This window comes from Procambarus clarkii, chromosome 90 (assembly GCF_040958095.1).
Source record: "Procambarus clarkii isolate CNS0578487 chromosome 90, FALCON_Pclarkii_2.0, whole genome shotgun sequence".
Classification (NCBI taxonomy): Eukaryota; Metazoa; Arthropoda; class Malacostraca; order Decapoda; family Cambaridae; genus Procambarus; species Procambarus clarkii.
In genome coordinates this window covers 15212814-15240624 of record NC_091239.1, presented here as the reverse complement: position 1 = coordinate 15240624, position 27811 = coordinate 15212814, and the positions used below count along the sequence as shown (strand labels likewise).

The 27811-nt window shown below is 46.8% G+C and overlaps 1 protein-coding gene across 1 annotated transcript in view; it reads right to left on the bottom strand.

Moving 5' to 3' along the window:
* The window catches only part of LOC123746597 (zinc finger protein 385B), a gene marked incomplete in the record, with an annotated part of 161409 nt that overhangs the window by 44907 nt on the left and 88691 nt on the right, over positions 1 to 27811 (bottom strand). The window contains 1 exon segment of the mRNA XM_069318373.1: positions 2412 to 2501.

The window sequence follows — 27811 nt, the reverse complement described above, 5'->3', positions numbered from 1 at the left end:
TGGGCAGGTTCCTTTACCTGTGGTCTACGTCCTCGACTCACAGTCAAGGGTCCCCGGGTTCGATTCCCGTACGGGACGGAAATGGTTGGGTATGTTTCCTTTCACCTAATGCGTATGTTCACCTAGTATTAAATATGTACCCGGGAGTTAAGGAACTGTTGTGATTTGGATTCCGCCCAGTTGGGTGGGTGTGGAGCACATGACTGTAAAGCTGCCGCCCAGTTGGGTGGGTGTGGAGCACATGACTGTAAAGCTGCCGCCCAGTTGGGTGGGTGTGGAGCACATGACTGTAAAGCTGCCGCCCAGTTGGGTGGGTGTGGAGCACATGACTGTAAAGCTGCCGCCCAGTTGGGTGGGTGTGGAGCAAGACTAGTAACTGTGCGACTCATCATAGATGTAAGTGCCTTGTATAGTGACTGTTGTGAGCCTCTTGTTGAATCACTCGTGACACAAAAAGATTATCGATGTGTATATGTATTTGTGTAAATGATTGAATATATATGTACATGTATATATAACATTAACAATTGTGTAACTAGGTTCACAAGATTGTCACTCTGGATTTATTAAGCGTAATTTTGTGTCTGACAAGATATGGATTCCATGCAAGTGCTGCATATTCCAGAATTGGTTTGGCATACGTGTAATACAGAATCCCGGAGAAGTCCTAGTTCAAGTGACTAAAGGCAGTCGTTACACTGGCCATCAGGGAAGGCCTGACGGCTGAGTGGACAGCGCTAGGGATTCGTAGTCCCAAGGTTCCGGGTTGGATCCCCAAATGGGATCTTCTTCGTCTGCTAGCGGAGTCTGCGAGTCTATGCTTCTTTGTCTGCCAGCCTACGCTTCTTCGTCTGCTAGCAGAGTCTGCGCGTCTACGCTTCTTTGTCTGCTAGCAGAGTTTGCGAGTCTACGCTTCTTTGTCTGCTAGCCTACGCTTCTTCGTCTGCTAGCAGAGTCTGCGAGTCTACGCTTCTTCGTCTGCTAGCAGAGTCTGCGAGTCTACGCTCCTTCGTCTGCTAGCAGCGTCTGCTAGTCTAAGCTCCTTCGTCTGCTAGCAGCGTCTGCTAGTCTACGCTCCTTCGTCTGCTAGCAGCGTCTGCTAGTCTACGCTCCTTCGTCTGCTAGCAGCGTCTGCGGGTCTACGCTCCTTCGTCTGCTAGCAGCGTCTGCGGGTCTACGCTCCTTCGTCTGCTAGCAGCGTCTGCGGGTCTACACTCCTTCGTCTGCTGCGGGTCTAGCTCCTTTGTTTATAGATCAGTCCCGCTTTGCTCGACTCGTCACCGGGATGACGTTCCTTCCCGCCAAAGGAACCAGCTGCCCCGGAGAGCCCCTGGGCGTCCTCGTCCTCAAATATGCTCTTCATACAAAAGAGGAATGTAATCCTTTCTGGTATGGCTGGATCCTCCCGTTGGGGACTTGGTTAGAAACTGATGCCTTCTAGTTCCTGATTCTTGGTTATAATTCCTGATTCTTTAATAGTTATGTAATTCTTTCGGTGTCGAAGGGTCCTTGCATATTAATGAACTTTCTCCTTACTAATTTATTCAGACTTTCAGTTGGAGTGCCGGTCGGCCGAGCGGACTGCACACTGGACTTGTGATCCTGTGGTCCCGGGTTCGATCCCAGGCGCCGGCGAGAAACAATGGGCAGAGTTTCTTTCACCCTGATGCCCCTGTTACCTAGCAGTAAAATATGTACCTGGGTGTTAGTCAGCTGTCACGGGCTGCTTCCTGGGGGTGGAGGCCTGGTCGAGGACCGGGCCGCGGGGACACTAAAGCCCCGAAATCATCTCAAGATAACCTCAAGAGACTAAATTTTATTTTTAGTCAACAATTTTATAAATTTTCCTGAGTTTAAGATTCTACATTTAATATTTACACGAGAGAATGATGTGTCAAGGGTACTAATAATATCATTGAATTCATATTTGATGGAATATTGAATCTAGCTTCCTTAGTCTTAATGATAAAAAAACATTAGAATTAAAAAGCTCTTGACACAAGATATATCAGCTGTTCTTCACAAGATAATCATTCACCTTAAATGGATATTGTAAGACATAAAAAACACACTATATTATTTATATCAATTGTTCTATAAACATTGACAATTAACTGAGGAAAAAGTGCAATATAACCTAAGAAGGTTATATGAAGGTGTATATACCACAGTGGAGGCGATCAGTCACAATAACGTGGCTAAAGTATGTTGACCAGACCACACACTAGAAGGTGAAGGGACGACGACGGTTCGGTCCGTCCTGGACCATTCTCGACTTGAGAATGGTCCAGGACGGACCGAAACATCGTCGTCCCTTCACCTTCTAGTGTGTGGTCTGGTCAACTATATACGACAGTGTTTTGACTGGTGGGTGTTGCCAGCACAAAAGAGGGTTGAATGATGGGTATTACCTCAGGGAGAGAGTGGGGGCTGTGGTTGGTAACGACGCTGCTGCTTCACCCATCACTTGCTTCCTGCCTTCATAACAACTCTGGCCAGCTCTGCGGGTAGGGAAAGGTGCCTGTGTTAGGTGTATTGTGCCACGAGAGAGAGAGAGAGAGAGAGAGAGAGAGAGAGAGAGAGAGAGAGAGAGAGAGAGAGAGAGAGAGAGAGAGAGAGAGAGAGAGAGAGAGAGAGAGAGAGAGAGAGAGACAGACAGACAGACAGACAGTAGGTCACAATTTCAGCTCGAACTCTCTCTAAAGTAAGGTAAACTAAGTTTGTAAAAAAATGCTATTTTTTGAGCTTAATTGAAATTGATTACATTTTTTTTTAAATTTTATACATTCTATAAGGAAATTTGACCATAAGGAAAGAAGAAGAAATTTTTAGCATTTTAACGAAATTGTCTTCCAGTTTCAACACTATGATGGATATGAACAATATTATGCCAGAGTACTGTATTCGAGCGCTAGGAAAACTGCTTCGAAAGTCACTAGGAGAACCACTTGGAATGCTTGAGTTCCTTGCAGAACCACTTGGAGTGCTTGAAGAGCCATTAGGAAAACTTCTTGGAGTGCTTGAGAGTCCCTTGGAGAACCACTTGGAGTGCTTGGAGAGCCGCTAGGAAAACTGCTTGGAGGGCTTGGAGAGCCGCTAGGAGAACGCTTGGAGGGCTTGGAGAATCACTAGGAGAACACTTGGGGAACTTTTTGCTCCTAAACATGACCTTCCCTCCAGAACAAACCAGCCACGAAGACGCGCGACAACCGACCACCAGAGAGACGTTTCCCGCCAAAACCACAATGTCCAGCTGGACACTTGCCGCCCAAAATACACCAATATTACGGGACACATTTTGGCCACACATGTCCACAAAAATACTCATACTTCAACAACTCAAAAAATTGTAAATGAATGATTAAAATAGCACAAATAATAGTATTGAATAAATATATACAATCCTCGCATTTTGTACACATAACTGGATAGAAAGTCCCGTTCTAGTTTAAAACTTAAAACCAAATTTAACAAGTAAAAAAAAAACACACAAATAAATTGATAATAATAATAATAATAATAATAATAATAATAATAATAATAATAATAATAATAATAAAAATAATAATTTCTAGGCAGCATCTCAAAGAGTGTTACCATCTACAGGGTCGTGATTATTTCCCGTTAAACGCTGGCAAAGAAAACCCGCCGTTATGCACGAGGACCCGAAAGCCTGAAATTTGCAGAATATGTATGAAAAAGAATCCAAAGGCCAGTTGACCTACGACCCTAGTCAGGTCGTTACCACTAGTCGTTACCGCCAGCGAACGATATCTCTGCTTGCCGGGATAGCGACAAGATAAGGGAAAGCGCCGGAAGACACTCCTCTCTCCCTTTTTCAGGAACAGGAGAAGGGAAAGGCTTGTCCTTCCTGAAGGGAAGGGGAAAATATAGACTCTTAGCTTGCTAGAACCTCAGCCAAATTGGGTGATTATATCAACCCAAACTATCCTCCTGGATCATACGGCCCTTAGGAATACTGGATAGTTTACTGTAGGTGAGCAAATGACCTCGTTTGGTCGCTAAATGAATTGTTATCAATCAATCAATCAATTCCTTTGTTCATTATTGACTCCTATAACTCCTCCACCACTCACAGGATGGGTCTGGGTGCTCCTGTAACCTCTCCACCGCTCACAGGATGGGTCTGGGGGCTCCTGTAACCCTCCACCACTCACAGGATGGGTCTGGGTGCTCCTGTAACCTCTCCACCACTCACAGGATGGGTCTGGGTGCTCCTGTAACCTCTCCACCACTCACAGGATGGGTCTGGGTGCTCCTGTAACCCTCCACCACCCACAGGATGGGTCTGGGGGCTCCTGTAGCCTCTCCACCGCTCACAGGATGGGTCTGGGGGCTCCTGTAACTCTCCACCACTCACAGGATGGGTCTGGGTGCTCCTGTAACCCTCCACCACTCACAGGATGGGTCTGGGGGCTCCTGTAACCTCTCCACCACTCACAGGATGTGTCTGGGTGCTCCTGTAACCCTCCACCACTCACAGGATGGGTCTGGATGCTCCTGTAACTCTCCACCACCCACAGGATGGGTCTGGGGGCTCCTGTAACTCTCCACCACTCACAGGATGGGTCTGGGTGCTCCTGTAACTCTCCACCACCCACAGGATGGGTCTGGGTGCTCCTGTAACTCTCCACCACCAACAGGATGGGTCTGGGGGCTCCTGTAACCTCTCCACCACTCACAGGATGGGTCTGGGGGGCTCCTGTAACCTCTCCACCACTCACAGGATGGGTCTGGGTGCTCCTGTAACCCTCCACCACTCACAGGATGGTTCTGGGTGCTCCTGTAACCTCTCCACCACTCACAGGATGGGTCTGGGTGCTCCTGTAACCCTCCACCACTCACAGGATGGGTCTGGGGGCTCCTGTAACCTCTCCACCACTCACAGGATGGGTCTGGGTGCTCCTGTAACTCTCCACCACTCACAGGATGGGTCTGGGGGCTCCTGTAACTCTCCACCACTCACAGGATGGGTCTGGGTGCTCCTGTAACCTCTCCACCACTCACAGGATGGGTCTGGGGGCTCCTGTAACCCTCCACCACTCACAGGATGGGTCTGGGTGCTCCTGTAACCCTCCACCACTCACAGGATGGGTCTGGGGGCTCCTGTAACCCTCCACCACTCACAGGATGGGTCTGGGTGCTCCTGTAACCTCTCCACCACTCACAGGATGGGTCTGGGGGCTCCTGTAACCCTCCACCACTCACAGGATGGGTCTGGGTGCTCCTGTAACCCTCCACCACTCACAGGATGGGTCTGGGTGCTCCTGTAACCCTCCACCACACACAGGATGGGTCTGGGGGCTCCTGTAACCTCTCCACCACTCACAGGATGGGTCTGGGTGCTCCTGTAACCCTCCACCACTCACAGGATGGGTCTGGGAGCTCCTGTAACCTCTCCACCACTCACAGGATGGGTCTGGGTGCTCCTGTAACCTCTCCACCACTCACAGGATGGGTCTGGGTGCTCCTGTAACCCTCCACCACTCACAGGATGGGTCTGGGTGCTCCTGTAACCCTCCACCACTCACAGGATGGGTCTGGGTGCTCCTGTAACCTCTCCACCACCCACAGGATGGGTCTGGGTGCTCCTGTAACCTCTCCACCACTCACAGGATGGGTCTGGGTGCTCCTGTAACCCTCCACCACTCACAGGATGGGTCTGGGTGCTCCTGTAACCCTCCACCACTCACAGGATGGGTCTGGGTGCTCCTGTAACCTCTCCACCACTCACAGGATGGGTCTGGGGGCTCCTGTAACCCTCCACCACCCACAGGATGGGTCTGGGGGCTCCTGTAACTCTCCACCACTCACAGGATGGGTCTGGGTGCTCCTGTAACCCTCCACCACTCACAGGATGGGTCTGGGTGCTCCTGTAACCTCTCCACCACTCACAGGATGGGTCTGGGGGCTCCTGTAACCTCTCCACCACTCACAGGATGGGTCTGGGAGCTCCTGTAACCTCTCCACCACTCACAGGATGGGTCTGGGGGCTCCTGTAACCCTCCACCACTCACAGGATGGGTCTGGGGGCTCCTGTAACCTCTCCACCACTCACAGGATGGGTCTGGGTGCTCCTGTAACCCTCCACCACTCACAGGATGGGTCTGGGTGCTCCTGTAACCCTCCACCACTCACAGGATGGGTCTGGGGGCTCCTGTAACCCTCCACCACTCACAGGATGGGTCTGGGTGCTCCTGTAACCTATCCACCACTCACAGGATGGGTCTGGGTGCTCCTGTAACCCTCCACCACTCACAGGATGGGTCTGGGGGCTCCTGTAACCCTCCACCACTCACAGGATGGGTCTGGGTGCTCCTGTAACTCTCCACCACTCACAGGATGGGTCTGGGTGCTCCTGTAACCTCTCCACCACTCACAGGATGGGTCTGGGGGCTCCTGTAACCTCTCCACCGCTCACAGGATGGGTCTGGGTGCTCCTGTAACCTCTCCACCACTCACAGGATGGGTCTGGGGGCTCCTGTAACCTCTCCACCACTCACAGGATGGGTCTGGGGGCTCCTGTAACCCTCCACCACTCACAGGATGGGTCTGGGGGCTCCTGTAACCGTCCACCACTCACAGGATGGGTCTGGGGGGCTCCTGTAACCTCTCCACCACTCACAGGATGGGTCTGGGTGCTCCTGTAACCTCTCCACCACTCACAGGATGGGTCTCGGTGCTCCTGTAACCCTCCACCATTCACAGGATGGGTCAGGGGGCTCCTGTAACCCTCCACCACTCACAGGATGGGTCTGGGGGCTCTTGTAACCCTCCACCACTCACAGGATGGGTCTGGGGGCTTCTGTAACCTCTCCACCACTCACAGGATGGGTCTGGGTGCTCCTGTAACCCTCCACCACTCACAGGATGGGTCTGGGGGCTCCTGTCACCCTCCACCATTCACAGGATGGGTCTGGGTGCTCCTGAAACCTCTCCACCACTCACAGGATGGGTCTGGGGGCTCCTGTAACCCTCCACCACTCACAGGATGGGTCTGGGGGCTCCTGTAACCTCTCCACCACTCACAGGATGGGTCTGGGGGCTCCTGTAACCCTCCACCACTCACAGGATGGGTCTGGGTGCTCCTGTAACCCTCCACCACTCACAGGATGGGTCTGGGTGCTCCTGTAACCCTCCACCACCCACAGGATGGGTCTGGGTGCTCCTGTAACCCTCCACCACTCACAGGATGGGTCTGGGTGCTCCTGTAACCCTCCACCACTCACAGGATGGGTCTGGGGGCTCCTGTAACCCTCCACCACTCACAGGATGGGTCTGGGAGCTCCTGTAACCTCTCCACCACTCACAGGATGGGTCTGGGTGCTCCTGTAACCCTCCACCACTCACAGGATGGGTCTGGGTGCTCCTGTAACCCTCCACCACTCACAGGATGGGTCTGGGTGCTCCTGTAACCCTCCACCACCCACAGGATGGGTCTGGGTGCTCCTGTAACCCTCCACCACTCACAGGATGGGTCTGGGTGCTCCTGTAACCCTCCACCACTCACAGGATGGGTCTGGGGGCTCCTGTCACCCTCCACCATTCACAGGATGGGTCTGGGTGCTCCTGAAACCTCTCCACCACTCACAGGATGGGTCTGGGGGCTCCTGTAACCCTCCACCACTCACAGGATGGGTCTGGGGGCTCCTGTAACCTCTCCACCACTCACAGGATGGGTCTGGGGGCTCCTGTAACCCTCCACCACTCACAGGATGGGTCTGGGTGCTCCTGTAACCCTCCACCACTCACAGGATGGGTCTGGGTGCTCCTGTAACCCTCCACCACCCACAGGATGGGTCTGGGTGCTCCTGTAACCCTCCACCACTCACAGGATGGGTCTGGGTGCTCCTGTAACCCTCCACCACTCACAGGATGGGTCTGGGGGCTCCTGTAACCCTCCACCATTCACAGGATGGGTCTGGGTGCTCCTGAAACCTCTCCACCACTCACAGGATGGGTCTGGGGGCTCCTGTAACCCTCCACCACTCACAGGATGGGTCTGGGTGCTCCTGTAACCTCTCCACCACTCACAGGATGGGTCTGGGTGCTCCTGTAACCCTCCACAACTCACAGGATGGGTCTGGGTGCTCCTGTAACCTCTCCACCACTCACAGGATGGGTCTGGGTGCTCCTGTAACCCTCCACCACTCACAGGATGGGTCTGGGTGCTCCTGTAACCCTCCACCACTCACAGGATGGGTCTGGGTGCTCCTGTAACCCTCCACCACTCACAGGATGGGTCTGGGTGCTCCTGTAACCCTCCACCACTCACAGGATGGGTCTGGGAGCTCCTGTAACCTCTCCACCACTCACAGGATGGGTCTGGGTGCTCCTGTAACCCTCCACCACTCACAGGATGGGTCTGGGGGCTCCTGTAACCCTCCACCACTCACAGGATGGGTCTGGGGGCTCCTGTAACCTCTCCACCACTCACAGGATGGGTCTGGATGCTCCTGTAACCTCTCCACCACTCACAGGATGTGTCTGGGTGCTCCTGTAACCCTCCACCACTCACAGGATGGGTCTGGATGATCCTGTAACTCTCCACCACTCACAGGATGGGTCTGGGTGCTCCTGTAACCTCTCCACCACTCACAGGATGTGTCTGGGTGCTCCTGTAACCCTCCACCACTCACAGGATGGGTCTGGATGCTCCTGTAACTCTCCACCACTCACAGGATGGGTCTGGGTGCTCCTGTAACCCTCCACCACCCACAGGATGGGTCTGGGTGCTCCTGTAACCTCTCCACCACTCACAGGATGGGTCTGGGGGCTCCTGTAACCCTCCACCACTCACAGGATGGGTCTGGGGGCTCCTGTAACCTCTCCACCACTCACAGGATGGGTCTGGGGGCTCCTGTAACCCTCCACCACCCACAGGATGGGTCTGGGTGCTCCTGTAACCCTCCACCACTCACAGGATGGGTCTGGGGGCTCCTGTAACCCTCCACCACTCACAGGATGGGTCTGGGGGCTCCTGTAACCCTCCACCACTCACAGGATGGGTCTGGGTGCTCCTGTAACCCTCCACCACTCACAGGATGGGTCTGGGTGCTCCTGTAACCTCTCCACCACTCACAGGATGGGTCTGGGGGCTCCTGTAACCCTCCACCACTCACAGGATGGGTCTGGGTGCTCCTGTAACCTCTCCACCACTCACAGGATGGGTCTGGGTGCTCCTGTAACCCTCCACCACTCACAGGATGGGTCTGGGTGCTCCTGTAACCTCTCCACCACTCACAGGATGGGTCTGGGTGCTCCTGTAACCCTCCACCACTCACAGGATGGGTCTGGGGGCTCCTGTAACCTCTCCACCACTCACAGGATGGGTCTGGGGGCTCATGTAACCTCTCCACCACTCACAGGATGGGTCTGGGGGCTCCTGTAACCTCTCCACCACTCACAGGATGGGTCTGGGTGCTCCTGTAACCTCTCCACCACTCACAGGATGGGTCTGGGTGCTCCTGTAACCCTCCACCACTCACAGGATGGGTCTGGGTGCTCCTGTAACCTCTCCACCACTCACAGGATGGGTCTGGGGGCTCCTGTAACCCTCCACCACTCACAGGATGGGTCTGGGTGCTCCTGTAACCCTCCACCACTCACAGGATGGGTCTGGGGGCTCCTGTAACCTCTCCACCACTCACAGGATGGGTCTGGGGGCTCCTGTAACCTCTCCACCACTCACAGGATGGGTTTGGGTGCTCCTGTAACCTCTCCACCACTCACAGGATGGGTCTGGGGGCTCCTGTAACCTCTCCACCACTCACAGGATGGGTCTGGGGGCTCCTGTAACCTCTCCACCACTCACAGGATGGGTCTGGGAGTTACAGGAATATTACAGCACATATTCGGGCCTCTTGACTTTCTAAAAATATATAATTTTTTACGTAAATAATAATTAATTTTAACCCACTATTTTACCTTTTTAAGTGACTTCGAAATTAAATATATTTTTTATTTTTATTTATTTACTTATTTATGTTTAAAATTTCCATTGTTTCCTTACTTATATTTCTGCTTGGGTCTCGTAGTTCAGTAGGCTTCGTTCTCGACTTACAATCGGGAGTCGCCGGATTCGATTCCCGGGCGTAAACAGAAATGGTTGGGCGCGTTTGGTTTCACCTAATGCACCTGTTCACCCAGCAGTAAATAGGTACCCGGGGGAGTTAGTCAACTGTTGTGGCAGTCGGTTGACCTTGGGGGGAGGGGGAAGGAGGGGGGGGGGGGGCAGACCTCGATACATGCCTAGAGTTTATATATATACACGCAGGCTGCCTGTCCCATATACTATTATATATAGCGCCCCTCACAGCGCTCCAGCCGAGTGTACCAATATACTGAACAAATCTTTCTCAAAATTCTTCATCCTTCAACTGGAAAATGTTTGCTATATGCTCCTAAATAGTTCGCTCACGTGTCGTATTGTTTCGTTCGACTCCCGCTTGCATGTCGTAGGGGAACACTACAAAATTATAATTATAATTTAGTTTATTTAGCGAACTAATTAATATTATTGTAAGAGCAGCAAAAGGACATAAGTATGCGGCGCCTACATCAAACTCTTGGGGGGTTTTTAGTGTTTTTCCCGAAATGAAATAAATTTTGCCCCACAAAGTTGCTCAATTGAAGTTCAAGTACGTTTATTGAGACAATAAAATACATCTCCAAGGGATAGAGTAGCTTAGGCTATTTCTACTCCCCTCGTCCGAAACGCTGGGCGACTTAGTGGCTTCAGGAGTAGTATATAGCTCTATCTACACATCCAACAGTCTGTTTATAACTCATCTTGAATGTATATACTTTTTTCCTGAATACACTATTTATTTATAAGGCCTGGCGAGCCCCTCGGAGCATATACTATCACTAACAAGGCACTCCGTCCTCCTAAAGTTCCTCCAACGTCAAGAGTCAATTTAAAGTGGTCTCTCCTAACCTACCAGAGGACCCAAAACAGAAAACGGGACAGGACGTCACTTTCGCCAGCCACTTCCATATTCTAGTACGGCCATTTTTGGCGTTGTGTGACGCATACGTGCGAAAACCGACGTTACGTTAGGGCAGAATAGCTTTATTTAAACAGTAGAGATGACGTCGAGAGAGACATATCTTTGGACACTTTTTGAACCGTAGTAATAGTGGCAGCCCGCGCTCTCTCCTAATGGCCGACGACGCGCCCCGCTTGCCAAACGCCACCAAGCCCAGAATAACCTTCATTTTAATCATCGGGACCTACTGTAGGGATGTTCTTTATCGTGACAGGTAGTAAAGGTGAGTTATCTGACGATTCTATCTCGTGATCGTAACCTCTCCAAGTGCCCAAATGGTCTTGGCATAAGGCGCACAAAAGATTTAAATTATTTGACTCCCCTCTGCCTCTCCAACGGGTAATGCGCATGCGCCTGGTAATGGCGGGAGATTTGAAACATTTCTTCGTTTTTTCATGAGATAAAAATGATAATAATTGTAATAATTGTAATAATAATAATGAGTATTATTGTTAATAAAGCAAAACAATATTTCAGTGACTTTATATAATGTCTTATGTAAGTATATGAGATATAAAGGCCTTCAATGACAGTAATGGAAGTATCAAAGGGAAAGGGGAAGTAGAAGGAAGGGAAATGGAGGAGGGGGAGAAGGGAGGGAAGGGGAGGGGGGGGGGAAGTGAGGGAAGGGGGAGACAGAAGGTACTTTCTGTCTCCGCCTGTCGCTCTCTCTCTATTTCTCTTCCTGTCCCTCCTGTCCCGTGACAGAGACTGACGGTATATACACCGTCCCTATTCATTAAAGGGAAGAACTAGACCAAGAACTAACTATCCCCCATCTCACAGGATAGTCATGGACTCAGGGTAAACTGAATGTAGCCCACTAGCCTCCATTAGTAAACTCACAGTAGAACACGAGAATATCTACCAATATCCGTGAGTAGCTAAAGGTATATTTACAAAGAAAGCTGCATATATATATTCTTACAGGTGTTCAAACACCTGTAAAGACAGATGTAGGGCCACATATCAAGCACAAGTCTCACATGTAACTTGTCACAGGACAAGCCAGATGTAGCTGATACATATACGACTCAGTCTACGTTAGTTTACTTCCTGTGAGTGGCACAGTGGTCCGGTATAGTGGTGTGGTTTACAGGTTGAGTTGGCCGTCTTGTGTAAACTCTGTCTCGCTCGCTTCCCTAAATCCCCCAGGCTGCCCGAGCCCAGCTAACATTTTTACCAATAACTTTTTTGTTAATTTTGTTTCTGAACTTTTCACTGTGTGTTGAATTTTGAAAGGTTTGAGGGAGAGGAAGGGACAGAGAGAGAGAGAGAGAGAGAGAGAGAGAGAGAGAGAGAGAGAGAGAGAGAGAGAGAGAGAGAGAGAGAGAGAGAGAGAGAGAGAGAGAGACAGAGACAGAGACAGAGAGAAGGAGAGAAGGAGAGAAGGAGAGAAGGAGAGAAGGAGAGAGAGAGAGAGAGAGAGAGAGAGAGAGAGAGAGAGAGAGAGAGAGAGAGAGAGAGAGAGAGAGAGAGAGAGAGAGAGAGAGAGAGAGAAGGAGAGAAGGAGAGAAGGAGAGAGAGAGAGAGAGAGAGAGAGAGAGAGAGAGAGAGAGAGAGAGAGAGAGAGAGAGAGAGAGAGAGAGAGAGAGAGAGAGAGAGAGAGGGACACAAACACACAATAGCATCAAAGGATACATGTCCCTTGAGGTAGACACCTCTGGAAGGCTCTTCTGAACCCATGACCCTGTCCCCTTCCGGAAACCCTCTGGCAGCTCCCCTGGCAGCCCCCTGGCAGCCCCCCCTGGCAGCCCCCTGGCAGCCCCCTGGCAGCCCCCTGGCAGCCCCCCTGGCAGCCCCCCCTGGCAGCCCCCTGGCAGCCCCCCTGGCAGCCCCCCTGGCAGCCCCCCCTGGCAACCCCTAGGATGGTTATATAAAATTTACTCCGCCAACTTGGAGTCTCATGAACCGTTGCTCCGGTGGCGGTCCAGAGATTCCCCAACATAAGTTCCTCATCTTTCTTACCCTCCAGAAGATGAAGCACTTTTCTGCCCTCTGGAACTGCTTTCTTGTGGGGCCTGGACGCGGAAATTCTCCTCTGAAGCTTAACACAAAAGTTTCAGATGTAATTATTTTGCTTCTGAAATTACTTTTTTTTCTGTAAGGATCTTGCAGAAAAAGTTATATAATTCCAGGAAAGTCGGAATGCTTCATGGGCGCCCCCAGAAAAAGACTTAAAAACCGCCATTCTGGAAAACCGAAGCACTCTTTTGCCATTTAGAATAGGTTGTTGATGTCTTTTGTAAAGACTGTAGATATATGCGGCGTCTGAAGAGTGTAGGAGAAGCTCAATATCTGCCTTACTCTCCTGGGAAGAGATTTCTAGTATGAGGGAGACACTGTACCATATTGATGAGGTTTCTAGTATTAGGGAGACAATGTATCATATTGATGAAGTTTCAAGTTTGTTGGTGACAAAATGAGCCACCATGAGCAGGTTTCTAGAGGTTCCAATACTCATCCACTGATGAGTATTGGAACCTCTAGAAACCACTGATTTTCTGGTCCATATGCCACGGTAATGGGATTTCTTTGTGCAACGATAGACCGCTCTAGTTTCAAGTCCGATAGATCACTTAATTTCAGGATCGATAGACCACTTTAATTTCAAGACAGATAGACTACGACATTTTCAAGTCCGATAGACTACTCTGATGATGCTATGACACTAGGGAAGATAAGAGACTTCGCCCTGACCTTCAAGAAGCCCTGACCTTCAAGAAGCTCTGACCTTCAAGAAGCCCTGACCTTCAAGAAGCCCTGACCTTCAAGAAGCTCTGACCTTCAAGAAGCCCTGACCTTCAAGAAGCCCTGACCTTCAAGAAGCTCTGACCTTCAAGAAGCCCTGACCTTCAAGAAGCTCTGACCTTCAAGAAGCCCTGACCTTCAAGAAGCCCTGACCTTCAAGAAGCTCTGACCTTCAAGAAGCCCTGACCTTCAAGAAGCTCTGACCTTCAAGAAGCCCTGACCTTCAAGAAGCCCTGACCTTCAAGAAGCTCTGACCTTCAGGAAGCCCTGACCTTCAAGAAGCTCTGACCTTCAAGAAGCCCTGACCTTCAAGAAGCCCTGACCTTCAAGAAGCTCTGACCTTCAAGAAGCCCTGACCTTCAAGAACCCCTGACCTTCAAGAACCCCTGACCTTCAAGAAGCTCTGACCTTCAAGAAGCCCCTAACCTTCAAGAAGCCCCTGACCTTCAAGAACCCCTGACCTTCAAGAACCCCTGACCTTCAAGAAGCCCTGACCTTCAAGAAGCCCTGACCTTCAAGAAGCCCCTGACCTTCAAGAAGCCCCTGACCTTCAAGAACCCCTGACCTTCAAGAAGCCCTGACCTTCAAGAACCCCTGACCTTCAAGAAGCCCCTGACCTTCAAGAACCCCTGACCTTCAAGAACCCCTGACCTTCAAGAAGCTCTGACCTTCAAGAACCCCTGACCTTCAAGAACCCCTGACCTTCAAAAAGCCCTGACCTTCAAGAAGCCCCTGACCTTCAAGAACCCCTGACCTTCAAGAAGCCCTGACCTTCAAGAACCCCTGACCTTCAAGAAGCCCCTGACCTTCAAGAAGCCCTGACCTTCAAGAAGCCCTGACCTTCAAGAACCCCTGACCTTCAAGAACCCCTGACCTTCAAGAAGCCCCTGACCTTCAAGAACCCCTGACCTTCAAGAAGCCCCTGACCTTCAAGAAGCCCCTGACCTTCAAGAACCCCTGACCTTCAAGAAGCCCCTGACCTTCAAGAACCCCTGACCTTCAAGAACCCCTGACCTTCAAGAAGCCCCTGACCTTCAAGAACCCCTGACCTTCAAGAACTCCTGACCTTCAAGACGCCCCGACCTTCAAGAAGCCCCTGACCTTCAAGAAGCCCCTGACCTTCAAGAACCCCTAACCTTCAAGAAGCCCCTGACCTTCAAGAACCCCTGACCTTCAAGAACCCCTGACCTTCAAGACGCCCCGACCTTCAAGAAGCCCCTGACCTTCAAGAACCCCTGACCTTCAAGAAGCCCCTGACCTTCAAGAAGCCCCTGACCTTCAAGAACCCCTGACCTTCAAGAAGCCCCTGACCTTCAAGAACCCCTGACCTTCAAGAACCCCTGACCTTCAAGAACCCCTGACCTTCAAGAAGCCCCTGACCTTCAAGAACCCCTGACCTTCAAGAACCCCCGACCTTCAAGAACCCCTGACCTTCAAGAAGCCCCTGACCTTCAAGAACCCCTGACCTTCAAGAACCCCCGACCTTCAAGAAGCCCTGACCTTCAAGAAGCCCCTGACCTTCAAGAACCCCCGACCTTCAAGAACCCCTGACCTTCAAGAAGCCCCTGACCTTCAAGAACCCCCGACCTTCAAGAACCCCTGACCTTCAAGAAGCCCTCACCTTCAAGAAGCCCTGGATGAAATTTGATGACCGGTAGACCATTTCAGTTTCAAGACCAATAGACCACGCAATTTTAAAATCCGATAGACCCTTCTAGTAAATTCCTTAGTTCGAACCCCAGGCAGGAGTAGAAGCAAAGTGGCAGTGTTTCCTTTCACCTCATGCTTCTATTCACCTAGCAGCAAATGAACACTTTATGGTAGTTGTTTAATGATCGTTCCCTAGGTGATAGTTTCAAAGTACATTCTGATGAAATAAATGAGTTTCTAGGAGCAGGCTACAGATGAGCTGAGGTAGGATAACAGCTCTTGCTTGCAGTTTCACCAGGTACGTCATTTGACAGCCCTTATGACCCCTAGTCTTAGTTAGAGAGAGAGAGAGAGAGAGAGAGAGAGAGAGAGAGAGAGAGAGAGAGAGAGAGAGAGAGAGAGAGAGAGAGAGAGAGAGAGAGAGAGAGTGAGAGAGAGAGAGAGAGAGAGAGAGAGAGAGAGAGAGAGAGAGAGAGAGAGAGAGAGAGAGAGAGAGAGAGAGAGTGAGAGAGAGAGAGAGAGAGAGAGAGAGAGAGAGAGAGAGAGAGAGAGAGAGAGAGAGAGAGACAGAGAGAGAGAGAGAGAGAGAGAGAGAGAGAGAGAGAGAGAGAGAGAGAGAGAGAGAGAGAGAGAGAGAGAGAGAGAGAGAGAGAGAGAGAGAGGACCCCCATAACCATCCTGTGAGTGGAGGTGTAGAAAGTTACAGAGACAAAATGGGCTCATTAGCAGAACCCCAAAAGCAATTTAGTTAAGCACGTAACGTCAGTCTTGATGATCTAGTTACATTCTTTAAGATATATATATATATATATATATATATATATATATATATATATATATATATATATATATATATATATATTTTCCCGCCCACGAAGACTAGTTGACCAACCTTTCTGTATCTCTAAAGTGAAATTGTTTGATTGAAAAGTCTCTGGAACCTCTGGAACCTCTGGAGCCTCTGGAGCCTCTTAGTGTTAAGAGGGCCAGACCGGATCACGCGTGTAAAAGAGCAGGTCGTAAGTCCGTGAATGTGGCGGCTCGTACGCTAGACGAGCACTTAAGAACTGTTGTTGAGAGAGACAATTTTGTGTATGGCAAGTGTATTGATGAACGCTCTCTCTCTCTCTCTCTCTCTCTCTCTCTCTCTCTCTCTCTCTCTCTCTCTCTCTCTCTCTCTCTCACTGAGAGATCCCTCCATGCTGGTATAAACACTAGGGTTGCCAGAGGCCGCCGGGGAGTCCATATATAGCCCAGACAAGGGGAAGGTTTAGAATGCCTCGTCTATTGTTAGTCACGAAGCTTAAGGTGTTTCTTGGCGTCGCCAGGAGGTTGTGAGGTGTTATGGGGTGTAGCGAGGGTGTGGCAGGGTGTTGTATAACCGGCTACACCCAGGGTACTGTATTGCCATAATGCCCATTCATAAGAACATAAGAAAAAAGGTAACTGCAGAAGGCCTATTGGCCCACACTAGGTAGCTCCTATCTATAACCAGCCAATCATACCCATATACATGTCGAACCCGCGTTGAAACAATCGAGGGATCCCATCTCCACCACGTTACGCGGTAATTGGTTCCACAAATCAACAACCCTGTTACTGAACCAGTATTTACCCAAGTCTTTCCTAAATCTAAACTTATCCAATTTATTCCCACTGTTTCGTGTTCTGTCTTGTGTTGATACTGTTAATACCCTATTAATATCCCCTTTGTTATGTCCATTCATCCACTTGTAAACCTCTATCATGTCACCCCTAACTCTTCGCCTTTCCAGTGAATGCAATTTAAGTTTTGTTAATTTTTCTTCACATGAAAGATTTCTAATTTTGAGAATTAACTTAGTCATCCTACGCTGGACACGTTCAAGTGAATTTATATCCATTCTATAGTACGGCGACCAAAACTGAACTGCATAATCTAAATGGGGCCTAACCAGAGCAAGATATAGCTGAAGGACCACACCTGGTGTCTTATTACTAACGCTGCGATTAATAAATCCCAGTGTCCTATTTGCCTTATTACGAACATTCATGCATTGATCCTTTGGTTTTAAATTCTTACTAGTCATAACTCCCAGATCCCTTTCGCAATCCGACTTCGCAATCTCAACACCATCTAGCTCGTATCTTGTAACTCTATCATCATTACCTAGCCTCAGAACTTTACATTTATCAGCATTAAACTGCATCTGCTAATCTTTTGACCATTTCAAAACCCTATTTAGATCAACTTGAAGTGATAGTGAGTCTTCATCCGTGTTAATTTCCCTACCGATTTTCGTATCATCGGCAAATTTGCAGATGTTGCTACTCAAACCTGAATCTAAATCATTTATATATATTATAAACAACAGAGGTCCCAGGACAGAGCCCCGAGGTACTCCACTAACAACATTATCCCACTCTGACTTAACCCCATTTATACTAACTCTGTTTCCTTTGGTATAGCCATGCCCTAATCCAGGTTAATATAGCACCCCCAATACCATGAGCCTCTATTTTTTAATTAGTCTTTCATGTGGCACTGTATCAAAAGCTTTGCTAAAGTCAAGGTACACAACATCACAATCCTTACCACTATCAACTGCCTCAACTATGCTGGAATAAAAAGATAGCAAATTTGTTAAACATGAACGGCCATTTGTAAAACCATGTTGCGACTCATTTATTAATTTATGTTTTACAAAATGAAGACGAATTGTATTTGCAATTATCAATTCATGTAACTTTCCCACAATAGACGTTAGGCTAATTGGCCGATAGTTTGACGCAAGTAATCTATCTCCTTTCTTAAAAATTGGTACCACATTAGTATATAAAAATTAGTATATACTAATTAGTATATAACTAATTAGTATATAACATTACTGATATTGAGTATTATTAACCACCAATATACCTGCTGATATTGGCCAGAGATGCTAAGTACACATCCATCAGGGAATCCGCCTATCAAATCCACGAACGATCCGCTAGACGCATGGATGGATTGTCTTAATCTTACAACCACAATTCCTTAGATTAAGACGGCTCGAACGCGAGTACCTATAAGTGGCTCTACGGCACCTCGTGTCGTGGCACCTCAGGCACAGTGCCAGACTGGGCCTATACCCTCTGACTCACACCTGAGATTCACGAAGTCGTTACGCAAGCACTTACGTACCTCTGGGGACAGATTCACGAAGCAGTTACGCAAGCACTTACGTACCTATGGGGACAGATTCACTAAGCAGTTACGCAAGCACTTACGTACCTCTGGGGACAGATTCACGAAGCAGTTACGCAAGCACTTATGTACCTCTGGGGACAGATTCACGAAGCAGTTACGCAAGCACTTACGAACCTATGGGGACAGATTCACGAAGGAGTTACGCAAGCACTTACGAACCTTGGGACAGATTCGCGAAGCCGTTACGCAAGCACTTACGAACCTATGGGGACAGATTCACGGAGTTACGCAAGCACTTACGAACCTTGGGACAGATTCGCGAAGCCGTTACGCAAGCACCTACGAACCTATGGGGACAGATTCACGAAGCAGTTACACAAGCACTTACGAACCTGGGGTCAGATTCGCGAAGCCGTTACGCAAGCACTTACGAACCTGGGGTCAGATTCACTAAGCAGTTACGCAAGCACCTACGAACCTCTGGGGAAAGATTTATGAAGCCGTTACGCAACTGGTTCGATCCCAGGCGCTGGCGAGAAACAATGGGCAGAGTTTCTTTCACCCTATGCCCCTGTTACCTAGCAGTAAAATAGGTACCTGGGTGTTAGTCAGCTGTCACGGGCTGCTTCCTGGGGGTGGAGGCCTGGTCGAGGACCGGGCCGCGGGGACAGTAAAGCCCCGAAATCATCTTAAGATAACCTCAAGATAGATCACCTCTTAACTACCATACTGCCTCGTTTACACCGTTAACAACGGTAAGATAACGGCCGTTAATGTTGACTCTATGTTGGGTGAATATTACAAATGGTGATATCATTATAGAGCTTGGCGCGTTGAATCCAAATATATGAATACTGTTGGCGTTAAACGGGAGGATGTCTGTTAACGGGGCCTTGGGATAAATTGGGTGCCAAGATAGAGCCGGTGAGTACTGTTTCTGGCTCTGTTTAAGGTGTCTTGGGGGTCTGGCTCTATTTATGGTGCCTTGGGGGTCTGGCTCTGTTTAAGGTGTCTTGGGGGTCTGGCTCTGTCTATAGTGCCTAGCTGAGCTCAAATCTCCAGAGATGATTTTATAAATGGCTACTAGACTTCAACCCTGACAAATGCAAGGTTATGAGGATAGGAACTGGAGCAAGGAGACCTCATATACAGAACAAGATGAAGGGAAGTCAAAGTCCAACATCTGAGAAAGAGAAAGACTTAGAAGTGACCATGACTGGATATCTAACACCTGAGGCACACATCAGCAGGATAACGAGGGCAGCCGTTATCCTTCACCAACTTGGACAACGAACCCCTCCGTACACAGTATACAACCTTCGTGAGACCTGGTGCCGAGTATGCAGCACCAGCATGGAAGCCCAACCTAAAGAAGCACAACACTAGAAACAGTACAACAATATACACACACATTGTTAGTAAATGAATGCATTAGGCAGTGATGTGGTGGAGGCTGACTCCATACACAGCTTCAAGTGTAGATATGATAGAGCCCAATAGGCTCAGGAACCTGTACACCAGTTGATTGACAGTTGAGAGGCGGGACCAAAGAGCCAGAGCTCAACCCCCGCAAGCACAACTAGCTTCATCACTCAGGGCTGCGATCTTACAAGCACAATAAACAAACCCCTCCCCCCTGGTCGTTAGCAAGATAACTACTTCAGTGAGGATCGCTGTTGACACCTAATTACCATCTTGAGAAAGGTGCACGTCAGGAAGTTAGTAATAAACAACTTGGAAGGTGTCTACACCTCCTCAGGTGTACGAGAGGTCGTAAAGTTGCTCACCAAGTCCAAGGAAACTTACCTGTCTGCCGAGATGGCGCAAAAAAAAAGTTGCCTCTCTTGTATTTCTCAAGGAAACAAAAGTCTTATACAGACAACACAAAGAAAAAACAACAAATTCGCTTTAAATTATTTCCTGGTCTTAAGTCTATACGTTTTCAACACAAACCTAATTAATTCCAACAGTGAAACTTAGTTTTTTTCCTGTTTTAATTACAGGTACGAAGGTAGTGAAAGTTGTACCACCTGGTGTGGCAATGTTGTGCTCAGAACAGCTGATCACCAGCTGTTGTTTGTTGTGGCTCAGAACAGCTGATCACCAGCTGTTGTTTGTTGTGCTCAGAACAGCTGATCACCAGCTGTTGTTTGTTGTGGTCAGAACAGCTGATCACCAGCTGATATTTATGTTGTGGGCAGAACAGCTGATCGCTTCCCTGGCCAGCTGTTGATGACAGCTGGCACAGCTGGTCTCCTTCACCAGCTGGCGTCTGGCTTCAGCGCCTCGCAGCACTCACTTGTTTCACCGACACATGTGGACACAATACTTGCCCCTGTGTCCTGGCCCTGTGTCCTGCCCCTGTGTCCGAACACATTTAACCACCGCCACTTGTCTTTAAATATAAACAATGACAGTTTACGTCGAAATACGATTATGTGTAATATGTGTGATGTATCATGTGTTAATGTGTGTGCTGTATCATGTGTGTAATATGTACGTGGTGTATGTATCATGTATTATGTATAATGAGTGTGAGGTTACGACCCCCTTATACCTCTCTCTCATACTACGAGTCATTCATGGCACTCTTGACACCCCCCCCCTACCCAGTGCCTGGCACCCATGGTGTAGGCTGGTGATGGAGGACACACACACATGATACTGGGTGTTGGGAGACACATATATACACGGCTCTTGCACACACACATAGCCTCAACCCTCCTCTCTATCTTCACACCCAGCTATTTTGCTCAGTAAATCTACAATCATTATTATGGCAACTTCTTTGAAGAAATATTTGATTGGTGCATTTGCCTCACGGAGAGAGAGAGAGAGAGAGAGAGAGAGAGAGAGAGAGAGAGAGAGAGAGACAGAGAGAGAGAGAGAGAGAGAGAGAGAGAGAGAGAGAGAGAGAGAGAGAGAGAGAGAGAGAGAGAGAGAGAGAGAGAGAGAGAGAGATAGAGACAGACAGAGACAGACAGAGAGAGACAGACAGAGACAGAGAGAGACAGACAGAGAGAGACAGACAGACAGACAGCCAGATGATAATATATCTAAGTTATCGACTAGCAATTCGATAAATAAAAACATAAATAGATAAACATAAATAATTCAGAGAAAAAGAACAGAATAGAATAGACAGCAGACGATAGACAGACACGTAAGCCAAACTCCACAAATCCTCCTGAATCCGGATTCTGGCGTGACGAACGCACTGCATCGGGACACTTTCCCGCGTCTGGGCGCACAAGACGAGAGTCCCGCGCCCTGAGCGGAGCCAATAAAACATCAGATTGAAGTTATGTTTTGGTTCTTATTGGTGGGATGGCATGTGAGGGCTTGAGGCGGGGAGGATGGAGTAGGGAGTCAATGCCATAAGTTAAATGATGGGGACGAGATAGGGGGGCCGGGAGGGAATGAGAAGAGGAGCCCACCAAGACCCACCAAGACCCGGCACCTCGATCTAGACCAAGCCGGCGCCGAACACCATCACTCCGCCGGGAGAACCAGCCAGAAAACGTTCAAAATCTATCAACAATCCCGGGACCCAAAACGATGCACAATCATCGCACAATCCGGACCGTTGAACAGGGACGCCAAGCGACAGTATCAAACCCAAAATCGCGAAAATAGAACACGACCTGGCGACTCCCGGGCGGAGCGAGGCGTCCAGACGTCCGCTCGTCGCCAAGGTTGAACTAGGAGTCCTCTCCAGTGTATAGCTCAGTATAGCAATAAAATCTACAGAGAATCTCCGTTTTCTTTGATAATGTACGAAAACGCGTTCGTGAATAAATAAATTTATACAGAATATACAATAAACTAAATACATTAAACAATTTTTATATTTTTTTCACGTAAAATATTTTGTTTATAATTTAGTAGGGAGCAGCGAGTGAGCAACCATCATCACACACGAGGATAGACTGAACTACTTGAGTAAATGAAAATCTAGAGTGGACATGATAACGACATACGAAATACTTATGGGAATAGATACAAACAAACCTATTACATAATATTTAGGCTAAACAGAAACAAGTGGACACGCATATAAGTTAATAAACATAGACAAACACAAACTAATTAAAGCAGACATGCTCAAGAAAGGCCAATTTAAAATAATATTTTGATTCCTAAGAATTGAGAATTATTCTTGACCATTCTTCGAGATAATGTTAAGACTAAAATATTCTTGAAGAAAGACATATAAATGTTTCTTAAGCAATGTCTATACACATTATCAATCAATCTATATTTTTTGAGGGAATACAATTCATTAAATGATACTTTTCTTGTGGTAAGTGAGCGCTCAGAATATTATTATGGTAAAATCTTGCAGGAACTCTGACGCCATTTTCAAGGTGATAGGTTAGTCTAGGAGGCGATGCCAGAGCTCATAGACCTCACAAGTCAAGGAGGTAGACGTCTCAGTGAGAGAGAGAGAGAGAGAGAGAGAGAGAGAGAGAGAGAGAGAGAGAGAGAGAGAGAGAGAGAGAGAGAGAGAGAGAGAGAGAGAGAGAGAGAGAGACTCACGCTTGGCATTCTCGTTCATGCAACAAAAAGCAATTTATGATAGCACTTGCAGCTATGGCACTCTCCTCACACGCCCACATGCGCATTCAAGCCCACCCACGCCCTCACACACACGCCTACATGCCCGCCCACGCCCACGCTCTAGGGACGTCACCTTGCATTTTGACCCATTTAGTTATCAATTCCTCACCTTAGGTGTTCTCCTACCTCCCTGCCCCTGCCTGGTCCCCTGTCTGGTCCCTTGCCTGGTCCCCTGCCTGGTCCCCTGTCTGGTCCCTTGCCTGGTCCCCTGCCTGGTCCCCTGTCTGGTCCCTTGCCTCCTCCCCTTGTATCAATAACACATTACAGTGGTGTAATTATGGGTACAAAGGTTACATTGTAACACAGTCACCAATATGTGATAAATGATAATCTCTCTAAACATCTTTCCATTCTTAATGCCAATAAATAACTTCATGGAACAATTAAAAATATTTGCAACAAAAACAGGAAAAGATAAATTAATTATATTTGTGTATTTGGTAAGCTTGTAATGTTTGTTAATAGGGAAATTGGTCCCTTGCTAACGATGTAATTAATCACTGCCAGTGATAACGGTTGACACTATAGTAATTACAGTGATAATTACAGTTGAAACTTGAATTGGAATATTAGACATTTGATGTCAACCTCAGGAATTACATTATTAAAAATCTGAGAATTATTCAACACTTGAAACTTTGGTGGTGAGGTTTTGAATCATCTGATGATAGTTGATGAGTTTTGGAGTACAGAATATCATCACAAGATAGAGTAGTTCATCACAAGATACAGTAGTTCATCACAAGATAGAGTAATTCATCACTAGATAGAGTAGTTCATCACAAGATAGAGTAATTCATCACTAGATAGAGTAGTTCGTCACTAGATAGAGTAGTTCATCACTAGATAGAGTAGTTCATCACTAGATAGAGTAGTTCATCACAAGATAGAGTAGTTCATCACAAGATAGAGTAGTTCATCACTAGATAGAGTAGTTCATCACTAGATAGAGTAGTTCATCACAAGATAGAGTAGTTCATCACAAGATAGAGTAGTTCATCATAAGATAGAGTAGTTCATCACTAGATAGAGTAGTTCATCACAAGATAGAGTAATTCATCACTAGATAGAGTAGTTCATCACAAGATAGAGTAGTTCATCACAAGATAGAGTAGTTCATCACAAGATAGAGTAGTTCATCACAAGATAGAGTAGTTCATCACAAGATAGAGTAATTCATCACTAGATAGAGTAGTTCATCACAAGATAGAGTAGTTCATCACAAGATAGAGTAGTTCATCACAAGATAGAGTAATTCATCACTAGATAGAGTAGTTCATCACAAGATAGAGTAGTTCATCACAAGATAGAGTAGTTCTTCACAAGATAGAGTAGTTCTTCACAAGATAGAGTAGTTCATCACAAGATAGAGTAGTTCATCATAAGATAGAGTAGTTCATCACAAGATAGAGTAGTTCATCACAAGATAGAGTAGTTCATCACAAGATAGAGTAGTTCATCATAAGATAGAGTAGTTCATCACTAGATAGAGTAGTTCATCACAAGATAGAGTAATTCATCACTAGATAGAGTAGTTCATCACAAGATAGAGTAGTTCATCACAAGATAGAGTAGTTCTTCACAAGATAGAGTAGTTCTTCACAAGATAGAGTAGTTCATCACAAGATAGAGTAGTTCATCATAAGATAGAGTAGTTCATCACAAGATAGAGTAGTTCATCACAAGATAGAGTAGTTCATCACAAGATAGAGTAGTTCATCACAAGATAGAGTAGTTCATCACAAGATAGAGTAGTTCATCACAAGATAGAGTAGTTCATCACAAGATAGAGTAATTCATCACTAGATAGAGTAGTTCGTCACTAGATAGAGTAGTTCATCACTAGATAGAGTAGTTCATCACTAGATAGAGTAGTTCATCACAAGATAGAGTAGTTCATCACAAGATAGAGTAGTTCATCACAAGATAGAGTAGTTCATCACAAGATAGAGTAGTTCATCACAAGATAGAGTAGTTCATCACAAGATTGAGTAGTTCATCACAAGATAGAGTAGTTCATCACAAGATAGAGTAGTTCATCACAAGATAGAGTAGTTCATCACAAGATAGAGTAGTTCATCACAAGACAGAGTAGTTCATCACAAGACAGAGTAGTTCATCACAAGATAGAGTAGTTCATCACAAGATAGAGTAGTTCATCACAAGATAGAGTAGTTCATCACAAGATAGAGTAGTTCATCACAAGATAGAGTAGTTCATCACAAGATAGAGCAGTTCATAACAAGATAGAGTAGCTCATCACAAGATAGAGCAGTTCATAACAAGATAGAGCAGTTCATAACAAGATAGTGCAGTTCATAACAAGATAGTGTAGTTCATCACAAGATAGAATAGTTCATCACAAGATAGAGTAGTTCATCACAAGATAGTGTAGTTCATCACAAGATAGTGTAGTTCATCACAAGATAGAATAGTTCTTCACAAGATAGAGCAGTTCATAACAAGATAGAGCAGTTCATAACAAGATAGAGCAGTTCATAACAAGATAGTGCAGTTCATAACAAGATAGAGTAGTTCTTCACAAGATAGAGTAGTTCATCACAAGATAGAGTAGTTCATCATAAGATAGAGTAGTTCATCACAAGATAGAGTAGTTCATCACAAGATAGAGTAGTTCATCACAAGATAGAGTAGTTCATCACAAGATAGAGTAGTTCTTCACAAGATAGAGTAGTTCATCACAAGATAGAGTAGTTCATCACAAGATAGAGTAGTTCTTCACAAGATAGAGTAGTTCTTCACAAGATAGAGTAGTTCATCACAAGATAGAGTAGTTCTTCACAAGATAGAGTAGTTCATCACTAGATAGAGTAGTTCATCACTAGATAGAGTAGTTCATCACAAGATAGAGTAGTTCATCACAAGATAGTGTAGTTCTTCACAAGATAGAGTAGTTCATCACAAGATAGAGTAGTTCATCACAAGATAGAGTAGTTCTTCACAAGATAGAGTAGTTCATCACAAGATAGAGTAGTTCATCACAAGATAGAGTAGTTCATCACAAGATAGTGTAGTTCATCACAAGATAGTGTAGTTCATCACAAGATAGAATAGTTCATCACAAGATAGTGTAGTTCATCACAAGATAGAATAGTTCATCACAAGATAGAGTAGTTCATCACAAGATAGAGTAGTTCTTCACAAGATAGAGTAATTCATCACAAGATAGAGTAATTCTTCACAAGATAGAGCAGTTCTTCACAAGATAAGAGTAGTTCTTCACAATATAAAGTATCTATAACAGGTTGAACAAAAATTGAACACGTAAAAGTTCACGTGGATAAAAACCGACAGATAAAACCCTAAATTCCTTCCAGAGTTTGACCGGATTAAAAAAAAAATACATATACTATTTCTTGAAATCTTCTCGTTCATAAAATCATATTTATGCTTTCTTTTTATACTGCGTTTTTTTGGTGTCATTTAAAAGCTACAGAAAAAAATGTTATGGAAAAAAAGAATATATCTTTTTATACATGAAAGAATTTGAGCCAGAATGTGAACGAACTTTACATCTTCATATAACTTTATGCAACACCAGATGAGAATGTAGATTAGAATACATATTAAAATGCAGATTATAGTGTGTCAAGGTTATTAAGGTTGTAATTATAGGCAGTCAGAGGCCAGCAACATCAGCTGTATGATGTCTCTGTCCTGCCTTATATTGAGGAGAGTGCTATACCTACCCCTGTCCCACATCTCTGTGTTGTATATGGTGCTATACCTACCCCTGTCCCACATATCTAAGTTGTATATAGTGCTATACCTACCCCTGTCCCACATCTCTGTGTCGTATATTGTGCTATACCTACCCCTGTCCCACATCTCTGTGTCGTATAATGTGCTATACCTACCCCTGTCCCACATCTCTAAGTTGTATATAGTGCTATACCTACCCCTGTCCCACATATCTAAGTTGTATATAGTGCTATACCTACCCCTGTCCCACATCTCTAGGTTGTATATTGTGCTATACCTACCCGTCCCACATCTCTGTGTCGTATATAGTGCTATACCTACCCCTGTCCCACATTTGTAAACAAAGGCATATACATCTATACTTAAGGTTCTTTATGACACAATAATAATCTTGTTATGAAGACTGTTAATAACCTTAACAACAATACAAGATTATACTTAATAATCTTAGCTGAAATTGTCCCTAATTACGTCTTTCCTCGGAAACACAGCGTCTGTAGTAAGCTTGGATATCTGTCAGTCTGTCTGTCTGTCTATCTGTCTATCTGTCTCTCTCTCTGTCTCTCTGTCTCTGTTTGTCTGTCTCTCTCTCTGTCTGTCTGTCTCTCTCTGTCTGTCTCTCTCTCTCTCTCTGTCTGTCTCTCTCTCTCTCTCTCTCTGTCTCTCTCTCTCTCTGTCTGTCTGTCTCTCTCTCTCTCTCTGTCTGTCTCTCTCTCTCTCTCTGTCTGTCTCTCTCTCTCTCTCTGTCTGTCTGTCTCTCTCTCTCTCTCTGTCTGTCTCTCTCTCTCTCTCTCTGTCTGTCTGTCTGTCTCTCTCTCTCTGTCTG